The sequence below is a fragment of the Salvia splendens genome, chromosome 4, assembly GCF_004379255.2.
Source record: "Salvia splendens isolate huo1 chromosome 4, SspV2, whole genome shotgun sequence".
Lineage (NCBI taxonomy): Eukaryota > Viridiplantae > Streptophyta > Magnoliopsida > Lamiales > Lamiaceae > Salvia > Salvia splendens.
The window spans coordinates 30,545,746-30,558,476 of NC_056035.1; the positions used below are offsets into that span (position 1 = coordinate 30,545,746).

At 42.7% G+C, this 12,731-nt stretch overlaps 1 long non-coding RNA gene across 1 annotated transcript; it reads right to left on the reverse strand.

The window, feature by feature from the left end:
• Positions 1 to 1,496: 1,496 nt before the first annotated feature.
• On the reverse strand, positions 1,497 to 2,717 carry LOC121800246. Its single transcript, XR_006050460.1, has 2 exons — positions 2,316 to 2,717; positions 1,497 to 1,896 (listed from the first exon to the last, which is right to left on the reverse strand). It is a non-coding gene; the product is annotated as an uncharacterized LOC121800246 (long non-coding RNA).
• Between the last annotated feature and the right edge of the window lie 10,014 nt (positions 2,718 to 12,731).

A 12,731-nucleotide genomic window follows, 5' to 3' on the forward strand; every position in this document is an offset into this window, starting at 1 on the left:
GCTGGGCTATTTATGATGTGGCTAGACTATGGCTGGGTTATTTATGATGTGGCAGGAGGATTTTTAGTGTTGATGATGTGGCAGGAGGAGTTTGTGGCTAGGCTATGGCTGGGCTATTCCTATTGTGGATGGCCTAATAATAATTTAGGCCCCTAGCGCCGTAGTCCTTATTCTTCCACTGCCTACTTTGATGATGATGACATGTTTCACTACTTAACCTACATTGTACAAGACTAGAACTCATTTGCTTTTAGCATGTACACCCTTCATCCCAAAGATGATGACCCCACCTTTGGACGGCACAAGATATTATGCTACTTTACTTTGTATGTTAAGTGAAGAAATAAAGTAAGAGTGAATAAAGTGGAGATAAAAAGTGTTTCCATTTTTAGTAATTAATCATTTTAGTTGTGACAAACTAAAAATGAAAGCAGTTCATCTTCGATGGGACGAAGGGAATATTACACAACATAAATGAAAAGCAAAAACATAATAAGATAAAAAATTTATTTTTATTTATCAGACAATAGTAATTGTAGGGATATATATCTACAATCAGCTCGAAACATGTTTTACTATATATAAAGGGGAGCATTAGGGTGCCACCATAGTTAGAGTGACACCGTACCACTAATTTGATCCGTCAAATCTGGTATATGAACGCTTGAGATCAATATATTGAAATAGAGTCCAGATCAATGGCGGATCCAGAAATAAAAAATCGTGGGGTCGGACAAACATGACCATATATACTTAAATATATTTTTAAAATTAAAATATATTACAAATGAAATATCTATATCTTATGTTAGCGAACATACACTTTTCACGGTGTACCATCAAGATGTTGTTCACTCAATCATCATCTTACTTTTCAGCTTAGGCTTGGACAAATTTCATCGTGGAAAACACTCTTTCAACTAGAGTAATAAACTAAAAGCCCAATTGCAAAAAGGAACATCATCTTCCCTATCATCGCATCTTTTTCCTTCGCCCATCATCCACCGATTACAATCAAATTAATCCAATAAATATTAGTATAGTTAAGAATAACAATGACGTTTTGTCGGTAAAGTTGCGCTGCTTGCCGTCTTGAGGATGAATCATAGGGCAGAATTCTGGATGCCGTGGGGTCGGGGGCCGGTGGCAGGAGTATTCCGGGCGGTTCTCCGGGTACGGCGGTGGGGTCGGCCGACCCCACTCGACCCCACCTGTCTCCGCCGCTGGTCCAGATTGCTGGATAATGTAGAGGATATTGCCGTCTAGAGTAATTTGGTCAATTACTTAATTTGAAAACTAAACAGATTTAGGTAATATGTAAACTGCAAAATACTACTTAGTAATATTACAATATTCATAGGGTAACACTGCAATCTGATAAGGTAAAAATCTATTATAAATTATGCAGACACGTAACACTGCAATATTCATAGAGTAACACTGCAATATTCATATATTAACACTGCAATATTCGTATAGTAACACTGCAATATTCATAGAGTAACACTGCAATCTGGTAAGGTAAAAAACTATTACAAATTATGCAGACACGTAACATTGTAATGTTCATAGAGTAAGATTGCAATCCAGTAAGGTAAAACTATTACGAATTATGCAGACACGAACACTGCAATCTTTATAGAGTAAGACTGCAATCTTCATAGAGTAAGACTGCAATCTGGTAAGATAAAAACAAATACGACTATAAACTTCAAGTACTTCAAAACAAACTAAATGCTCTCGTATTCCTTGTCTGCCACAATTTCTAGAGTCATTGGGACACATTTCTCCACATTTTCCACACGACGCAATGGTTTGGTCGTCCGCTTCACAGACACCAATCGGCTTGCAGAACTTCCTGAACTTGTAATTGAATGCAATTAACCATATGGTGTACTGCAATATGCACCACATAATGCAGCAATCTAGTAAAGAGCAGAGTATATCCACAAGAACTTAATAAAAACGAATCAAAATGAATTTGAACAGCAATCAGTAGGTCCATAAATGAATCAAAACGAATTTGAACAACAATATACACCGATGCAATTGTAATACAGATATGCAATTGAAAGTTCAGAGAAATGCAATTCGTAATACATTACGAAGCAATCTGGAATTAAAAAAAACATGTTAAACCAAAAATGAATCAAATAAACAAATAAGAATAAATAGTAATCATAAATCAAATTCAGATCCTGGATAAAAACATGAAATTTCCAGATTATCAAACAATCATTAATTCAACAAACATGCAATACTCTACGAATGTGCATATTATCAAATAATGACTAATAAAAAAGCATGAAGTTTACAGATCCTAGGGCTTATAATCGATTCACCCATATTCGAGCGAATTTGTGGTGTGATTGCAGAGAAAATCGCTGATTACAGAGAATTCAGCGATTGAATAGCTCGTTGCAAATTGAAATCGCTGATTGGAGAGAATTGCTGAGAAATTGCTGAATGCAGATGAATTAAACCGATCGTGTGATTGAATAGCTCGAATTGAGATGAATTCAAACAGAACTGAGATGGATATTGCAGAATCGAGAATCAAAAATCAAGAATGGTTTTGTGATTTGCAGAATCTAGCGTGAAATTGGGTGGAGAATTGTATGAAAAGAATATAGTGAATGAAAATTCATTACTGTTGCATTTAAAAATAGACAAATGTTTTGCTTGTTCGTATTTGAGTGAGTCAATAAAAACAACGATTAACTTGAAAAATTCAACTATTATGATTTAAACAATGAAGGTCTCAAGACTCTAGTTATTAATTTATCTTATGAATATGGAATTTTCTATTGACCAAGAAGCACAAATACAATATTCGTTACTTTTCTGAACGCCAAAAATGACTCCACGGAGTGAGAAAAAAACCAAAAACCGAATATCTGAATCGAACTAAATCGAAAATTTGAAATTCGGTTTGATTTTTTCAATTTTTCGGTTCGGTTCGGTTTTAAAAATACAAAAAATTATATATATATTTATTTTATTAATTTAATATATTATATCATATAAGTATATAATATATATTCATTTAATACTCCCTCGTCTCATGTTACTTGAGGCGTTTCTTTTCGGCACAAGATTTAAGAAAGTTGTGTTTAGTAAGTTAAATAAAGTAAAATAAGGTAGAAGAGAGAATAAAGTAAGAGAGATAAGAGAGAGAGTAGAGTAAAAGAAAGAATAAAATAAGTGTGATTTTTTTAGAGGATCGACGATGGTTCCCCATCTACCCCCCGAAGTGACTCGGACCCCCGTCCTAACGCTCGGAGGTGAAGCGTCTTACCACCGAGCTGCGCTTCGTTGTCGGGATGGGAAGGAACGAGTCAGCCAACCTTTCCCCAAGCACGGGTCCAGACCAATTAACTGCATCAACCCAATCAAGGGTACCAAGTTAACCTATCTCCCCCAACGCCTGGGTCCCAAGCACGGGTCCAGACCAGTTAACTATATCAATCCAATCAAGGGTACCATGCTAACCTATCTCCCCCAGTGCCTGGGTCCAGGCCATGACTCAAGAACTCCCCAGGGGAAATTAATCCCCATGTTGCACCTCCCAGGGGTCGAACTCGTGACCTCTAGGATGGCGCAGTATCCTTGCCTTCCTCCTCAACCACTTGAGCTAAGTGTGATTAGATGTTTCGTTTTTAGCAAAAAAAAAGAAATGACTCAAGTAACTTGGGACAATTCAAAATGAAATACGACTCAAGTAACTTGCGACTGGTGGAGTATATTTTATATAATTATGTATCATATACATATATATTAATTTTTATGATATATATATATATATATAGGTTCATGATCAATTGTGATTTTTTAGGCTAATTGAGAAATGAGATACAACATCAGCCACTCATTTTTATTAAATGAGTGGTCCAGATTTTGCCACACAAAAAATATTTTTAGATTAATTTATTATGAAAGGGCAGAATGGTAATTCACATCCCCCTCTCTTCTTCCCAAAAATCCATTTTTTTCCCAAATCACTACTGCTAATCGGCCCTCCATCTTCATCTTCATCCCTCCAATTTCGTCGACGACAATGGCGATTGCCGCCGCCATATCGCTGCTGCTGATCGCCGTCAAACATCCTCTTCGACTCGCAATCTCTCCTGCTCCTCCTTGGCTTGAATACGCCGCTGCTCCTCGGGATCATTGAGGCGAACCTCCTCCTCTCAGCGCGCGATCTCCGCCAATTATTTTCTGTTGTTCTTCCTCTTCTCCGTCAACAACAAACATTTTCATGTCAACAACTGATAAGTCATATTCTAGGCCTTGGTTACGGGTCAGTATGATGTGCAAAATTGATTATATCTGCAAAACAGTTGCTCAAAGTGTGCAGGTTAAGTGTTCTAGCCAGTAGGGAAGTTTCGGAATGTTCAGGTGAAAATGGGCGCCAGCATGATCTCATACTGATCAGTATTCGTGCTGAAACGGCTTGAGATGGAGATGGCGGATAGCTGGGACGGATTACCCACAGTTAAGGGCAAAGAAGTCAACTTGCAATGAGGATTTACCCTAAAAATCAAGGGAAAGCCTCCCTATAAAAGGAAGCCAATAAGGAGAGAGAGAAATATACACATTTCACCCATTCACCACCATCTTTAGGTAGAGAGTTCTCTCGGTAATACCAGTCTTTCAGCCGTGTCCCGCTTTTTGCCTCGCCGCAGCCATGATCACCTGACGCCCAGATGTTCCCGGAGTTCCAAGCCATCCTTCCAGCCAGCAAGATCTTAGTTTAGAAGTTTCATCGCCCGGTGTGGCAAAACAATTTTTATTTCGCTTTCGTAGTTAAATTTTACTTGCTTTCCTCACGTTGGATCTCTGTTGCCTTTGGATATTTTCTGCTTTTGAAGTACTTGTTAAAGATCCGAACGCGTTTATGCTATGAAGTTGATTTCCGTTTCGTATATTGTGTCGTTTTCTTTTCCTTCCTTGCCTAGTTAGCTTAGATCTAAAGTTTCTTGGTGTTTTAAGTGCTGAATCTATAATTTCTGTTTTACGTAGCAAGTTTCTCTAGGATAGTATAATCTGGCACTGTTTGATTGTGAAGTAAATCGTTGCATACAAAGCTTAGTTTTAATTTCCGAATCGTTCGTCCATGTTGACCAGTATGCAGAAGTCCAGCTACAATGTTTGATTTCAGATTTGATTTCGTTGTTTTAGATCTGTGTTCGCGAGTTGATAATCTGTGTTTTCCGTGTTGAATCTGGATTTGTTATCTGAGTTTTGGATGTGTTTGTTGAAGAAGATGGCGTCTATTTCAATTGGAGGGGACCACTTTTGTTTTTTTTTATGCTTTTTACCTTTTGTCCTTCACCTTTAGTTTGTACCCTGCAGATCTGTCAGCCTAGTCACCACAACCACCACTACCCTCTGAATATCCTGTCTAGCCCAAAATATAAACCCGTACCTTCTAAATATTTTCTGTTACAAAAATGTCTCCCCATTCCACGAACACAGTTACATTCCAGATGTCTTTCATACCGTCTGACCAGTAAACACCACCTTTAAGTTCTTGCCTAGGTAGAGACTCAACCCAAGCGTGGTAGCTAACCAAACCACCCAGAATATCACCACAATAGTTTTAACGCACCATCTCTGTGGGATTCGACCCTTATCACCACTATACTGATCAGTAGGAGTGGGTTGAGGAATCTTTGAAGCCTGGGTCTAGGCTTAGTTAGGATCTCTATCCTGACCAGTAGGATATATCCTTGCTTGAACGACACCTACGCACCCTGGTCCTTTCAAATGGCGCCGTAGCCGGGGATGGATGGCGTTTTTGAGTTGCTATTGTGTGTGATACTTTGGTGTATATATTGTGTATAATTTTCCTTTTTCTTTTCATTTCAGTTTATGAGCAGTAGCTCGCCTCCTGATCAGTGGAGGCCGAAAATACTCAAGCGAGGAACTATACTCGTAACCACTCATTCTGGCCTGTCGACCACCTTGTCTGACCTAGGCACGAGTAGTGACGAAAAGAAGGGCACCATAGAGGGACCAATACCAGAAGAGAAACCACTGTTGGAAGGCAACCCAAGGGAAATGGCCAACCAGGGAGATGAAGACCCGGAGATCGGGACACTGAACGCACATACTGAAGGAGAGCCCCCGCAAGCCATAGTCGTTACTCCAGGGCAAACCGCCTGCGATGTGAAGCCTCATGTGATCGCGATCCTGCCTACATACTGTGGGAAGAGCTATGAAGGGCCGTATGAGTTTCTTCATGAGTTTTGTAAAATTTGTAGGGCGCAGAGGAGACCAGCAGGAGCGACTGAGGATGATTATAGGCTGAAGGCTTTGCCATTTGTGCTCAAGAGGGAAGCTAACACCTGGTTCATGCGCCTGCCACCCAATTCCATTGAGAGTTGGGCCGATTTCAAGTCAGCATTCCTGGGCGAGTTTTTTCCGTCATCCAAGACAAGCGCGCTGAAGAGGGAAATAACTAATGTGAAGCAAGGGTATGATGAACCCTTGAGTGATTATTGGGCAAGATACATGGGTCTTTTGGAATCATGTCCCAACCATCGCATGGCGGACATTGAAGTACATCACACTTTCTACGAAGGTATGAACGCGGTAACCAAGGACCTGGCAAATTCATCGTCAGGAGGAAGCTTCACGCAATTACGGGTCAGCGAAGCGAAGAGAGTCCTAAGGAAGCTACTAAATGCAAAGAAAGAGTATGACCATTCAAGGGAAGAATACAACCGAGAGCGGGCTGCTGTTGCCTCGCTTATTGATCAGGAAAATAAGCTGGAGCAGAAAATGGATTTGAAAATGGATGAGCTGAAGAAGTCACTTCTGAGTGCGATCGAGAATAACACTCCACCACCTCCCCCAGCTAGGAATTACAAGGGTGCAGAGCAGGGAAATCAAGGACCGAACTATGATCAGCCTAATGACTTCGGGAATATGGAGCAAGTTAATGCTGCGGGGTACTTCAATTCTAGTGGGCATTGGATTCAAGGTAAACAACGGGATGCACCATGGAGGGATCATCCAAACTTCCGATGGGGTGACGGAAGCCAAAATCAGAACCAAGGTCAGAACCAGTATAACCCCCATCCGAACCAAGACCCTAACCGTGGACCAGCAAACCCAGACTACCAGCCCAACTGGTCAGGAAGAAACCAACAATCTCAAAACCAAAACCCACAAAACCAGAACCCGAACCCTGTCTATGTGCCACCCCACCAGAGAAACTTCCATAATTTCCAAAATCAGCCGAACCCAGGATCCCAACACCATCAGAACCAAAATCAATTCCAAGGCCAGCACCAGAACCAATATCCTCAAGATCAGTACACCCCTCCTGCCCAGTATAACCAATACCCGCCTAATCAAGGCCAGCAAAACTCCCAGAACTATCAACACCAAGGGCCGAGTCATCCGTTGAGGACGTGATGGGTGAAATGCTAGCGTCACAACAGAGCATCAAAGGAGAATTGCAATCCCATAATGAGGTCGTGCAGGGGATGCAAAATGCCCAGAAGGAACATAAGGCGAACATGGATATGATGAATAGGCAGTTAGCTCAACTGGCCAGTTCGGTGGGTGATTTGAAGGGAAATGCGGGGAAACTCCCATCTACAGTCCAAATGCCCGAAAAAGTAAGTGTGAGTAAGGTTACGTTGAGGTCAGGAACTACTTATGACGCGCCTCAACCGAAACGAACTAGTGGAGGATCCAATGGAACGAAGATAGGAGGCGATACCATTTCAGCGGAAGAATTAGGGAAACCTATGCCTCGGATGCAGGATCCATTCTTCTTGGATGATACACCAAGTGTAAGAGGTGAACCCGACACCCTACTTACCAGGAAGGAACCCCCTCAAGAGGAAGAGCCCAGAATGGAGGCCCAGACCCAGGAACTAACCAAGAAGGACTCCAAGAAGGTTGCTGAGGGACCAGTAGAAGAGAAAAAAGGGGAGAAACCATTCCCATTCCGATTTGTTACAAAGAGGAAGAAAGAGAACCCGGTTGACTACTTGTCGATTTTTGGGAAGTTGGATGTCACCATACCATTCCTCTAAGCCGTGAAGCTACCCCCTCTCGGGAAATTCATAAAGGACTTCATAGCCGGGAGAGCCTAGAAGGATGGCAAGATTATGGTGGAAGGGATAGCGTCAGCAATAGTGCAAGAGAAGTTACCACCCAAGAGAGCCGACCCAGGTATGTTCACCCTACCCATAACTGTAGGAGATGTGAAGGTCGAACATGCAATGTGTGATTTGGGGGCATCTATAAATGTCATGCCATTGTCTATCTATAACCGGTTGAAAGGAGTGAGGCTGTCAAATACTGGGGTGTTGATCCAACTGGCTGATAGGTCGTGCATAAGCCCTGAGGGAGTTTTAGAAAATGTGTTAGTTAGGGTGCATGATTTTACCTACCCTGGTGATTTCTATGTGATCAAAATGAGTGAGCATGAAGCGAGGGAGTCTAGTGGAGTCTTGTTAGGGAGACCTTTTCTGAGAACGGCCAAGACAATAGTGGATATGGCTGAGGGGACTATTTGCATTGATTTTCATGGGGAGAAGTTTACCTTCGATATAAATGATGCCATGAAAAAACCCATCGATTCTGAAAATCTATGCTATGTTGATGTGATTGAGCCCCTAGTCCAAGATTTTCTTGAGACCGAACTATTGCAGGAGAAACTCCAAGCTTTAGATGTTTATGAACAGGCTGACATGGAAGCTGCTGCATGGTGTGATCTGATCAGTAGCCAAGGGTTGACTGATGAAGAAATAGAAGTAGCGATCAAGGAATTCTGCCAGAAATCGGAGTTCATTGGAGCCGCAGGGGCTCAGCTACCAGTCAGTATAGAAGAACCTTCAGAGGGAGATTTAGAGAAAAGAGGAGAGGCCGAGAAAAACCCCTTACCCGAAGACACACTTCCACCCCAAGTTGAGCTGAAGAAGTTGCCACCGAATTTGAAGTATGCCTTCCTTGGAGAGGAGAACTCATATCCAGTGATCATCAGTAGCAGCCTTACGAAGGAACAAGAGGCTAGGCTACTGACCGTGCTGAGCAAGAACAAGAAGGCGATTGGATGGAGTCTTACAGATTTAGTTGGAATTAGCCCCGACGTCTGCATGCACCACATTAGGTTGGAGGAAGGAGCGAAGGCACATCGAGATGCTCAAAGGAAGGTAAACCCTAACATGCGAGAAGAGATATTGAAGGAAATCTTGAAGTTGTTGTCGCTAGGGATTATCTATTCAGTACCGGATAGTGAGTGGGTCAGTCTGATCCACATGGTCCCAAAGAAGTCGGGTATCCAAGTAGTTCAGAATGAGAGGAATGAGCTGATCCCAACGAGGCTAGTCACGGGTTGGCGAATGTGCATCGATTACCGTAAGCTGAACAATGCGACCAGGAAGGACCATTTTCCCCTGCCGTTCATCGACCAAATGTTGGAGAGATTAGCTGGGAAGAAGTTTTTCTGCTTTCTAGATGGGTACAGCGGGTATTTCCAAATTTATGTAGATCCTGAGGACCAGGACAAGACCACTTTCACTTGCCCGTTTGGAACCTATGCATACCGTCGCATGCCTTTCGGCCTATGCAACGCTCCAGGTACGTTTCAACGATGTATGATGAGCATATTTTCCGATTTGATTGAAGATTGCATAGAGATATTCATGGACAACTTCACGGTTTACGGAGACTCGTTCGACTCTTGCCTTCACCATTTGGATATAGTTTTGGAAAGGTGTCAAGCAAAGAGTTTGGTTTTGAACTTTGACAAGTGCCATTTTAAGGTCACCGAAGGGATAGTTTTAGGACACGTGGTCTCAGAAAGAGGTATCCAAGTGGATCGAGCCAAGGTAGATGTTATATCCAAATTACCATTCCCTACTGATCAGAAGGGAATAAGGGGTTTTCTGGGGCACGCCGGATTTTATCGAAGATTTATCAAGGATTTCTCCAAGATCGCCCAGCCCCTTACCAGATTACTTCAGAATGACGTGGAGTTCATTTTTGATGAGCAATGCAAGGCTGCTTTCAATCTTCTCAAGGAAAAGCTGATATCCGCACCTATCATAAGGGCTCCTGACTGGAACCATCCTTTCGAAATAATGTGCGACGCCAGCGATTTTGCGGTAGGAGCCGTGCTGGGTCAGAAGATCGATGGGAAGAGGTACGTAATTTTTTATGCGTCCAAGACTCTGAACCAAGCCCAGCGGAATTACGATACCACTGAAAAAGAGATGCTGGAAGTGGTGTATTCTTTCGAGAAGTTCCGGCCATATTTGCTGGGATCCAAAGTCATAGTGTATACTGACCATGCAGCGATTAAGTATCTGATTGCCAAGAAGGAATCCAAACCACGCTTGATCCGATGGGTACTCTTGCTACAAGAATTTGATTGGGAGGTGGAAGATAAGAGAGGAGTCGAGAACAAGGTGGCAGACCATTTGAGCAGAATAATGCAAGATGGAAACGGTGACGATGTGCATGATAAGTTTCCAGAGGAACATTTGTGTGAGGTGGTGCCCAGAAAAATTGATTGGGAAGAAGTGTTGAAACTTACTGGTCAGAATGATGTAGTGAAAGGAAAAGAGAATGTAGGGCAAGAGCCATGGTATGCGGACCTGGGCAACTACCTAGTAACTGGAGATCTTCCAGAAGTACCGAGTGTTACCAAAGCCCAAAGAATGAAGATCAAGAGTGAAGCAAAATACTACTTTTGGGACGACCCCTATCTGTGGAGAGTAGGGTCCGATCAAGTGATAAGGAGGTGCATTCCTGACTGGGAGCAGCGGGATGTTTTAACCCACTGCCATTCGTTAGCATGTGGAGGGCACTTCGGGTCCAAGAAGACGGCAAGGAAGATTCTGGATAGCGGCTTTTACTGGCCAACTCTCAACAAAGATACGTACGAGTTCTGTAGGAGCTGTGAGCGTTGCCAACTGACCGGTGGAATACCTGCCCGGGATGAAATGCCGCAGGTACCCGTAATAGTTTGTGAGCTATTCGACATATGGGGAATGGATTTCATGGGGCCTTTTCCTTCATTCTACGGGAATCTGTATATCCTAGTTGCTGTAGACTACATCTCCAAATGGGTAGAAGCCAAGGCCACAGGCACGTGTGAAGCCAAGGAGGTGGCCAAGTTCTTAAAGAGTCATATCTTCAGCTGATTCGGTGTACCCAGGGCGATCATATCCGATCAAGGTACACACTTCTGTAATCGCACAATTGAAGCCTTAATGAAGAAATACGGTGTGCACCATAGACTATCCAGCCCTTACCATCCTCAAGCAAATGGTCAAGCGGAGATTTCTAACCGCGAGATAAAGAAAATTTTGGAGAAGACTGTGAACACTTCTAGGAAGGATTGGAGTGTAAGGTTAGAGGATGCTCTCTAGGCGTATCGAAACAGCCTACAAAACCCCCATAGGCATGTCCCCTTACCGGATTGTTTTTGGGAAGATGTGCCACTTACCGGTTGGGATCGAGCATCGAGCATACTGGGCAGTACAGAAAGTGAATATGGATGCTACAGCCTGTGAAGAGGAAAGGAAGCTGCAACTGCAGGAGCTTGAGGAACTTAGATTGGAGTCATTCGACTCAGCCATGTGGTACAAAGAGCGAACTAAATTGTGGCATGATCGGAATCTGAGAACTAAGGAACTCCATGCTGGCCAGAAAGTACTACTCTTCCAGTCAAGATTGAAGCTTATGCCAGGGAAACTCAAGTCCAAATGGACAAGACCTTATACCATCACTGCACTCCGATCTAATGGAGCTGTAGAAATTTCAGGGAGTTTCCCTAACTCTGAACCTTTTATTGTGAATGGGCATAGGCTGAAGATCTTTAGGGAAAACAGTGAAGTGGGTGTAGTGGATGAGATCCCACTACAGCCCGGTGTCTTATCTTCCCACAGACCAGTAGGATAGGAATTTGGAATTCCACTAGGCCAACCCTTCTTAAAACTTACATACGTGGCCGAGTAGAGTTCCAAATTACCTAAGAAGTGTAAATATTGTAATTACGTAATAGTTAATTATTTTAAACCTTCAATGTTTTTAGAAAAAAACCAAAAATATTTTCGAGCCCAAGTTTTAATTGGGAGTACGTACGGACTCACCAACTAACTATTTAATGAAACTCCCTTTTTAATTTATAAGCCCGCTTTTCTTTTTCTTTCTAGTTTGGGAAATTTTAGGGGGAATTCATTAAGTGGGAATTTTGAATTAAGGCTTGTGCAGCTTTTGCAGGTATGGCAGCAGGAAAATATGGCGCGTGAGCAGAGAGAAAAAGACACACTGACCAATCAGAGGCCAGCAACCTCAACCGTCTCCCATCTGAAGCGTTGCGACCGGCTACCCCTAATAACCGGTTGCAACCACCTGCAACTACAATCTCTCACCCAAATTATACCCACCGTCCCAACCCTTCTCCCTCACAAACCCTCATTTTCAAATTCCCTTTCAAGAAATTCTCGTCCATCTCTCTCACAGAAACATCATTCTCAAACCCAACTCTCTCCCAGAAATCAAAACCCAAGACCCCACCAACAAATCACCACTGAGACCATGGGGAAAAAGGCGTTCGCTACTAAGATTAAACCACCTTCGTCTCGCCGTGAAGAAAACCGGGGAGAAAACCCTGGAACACAACCCCCCGCCGAACCCTCAACCTTCGGCACCAACTCAGCAAGCCCCAACCGATGATATCTCTAGAACGCCAAATGGCG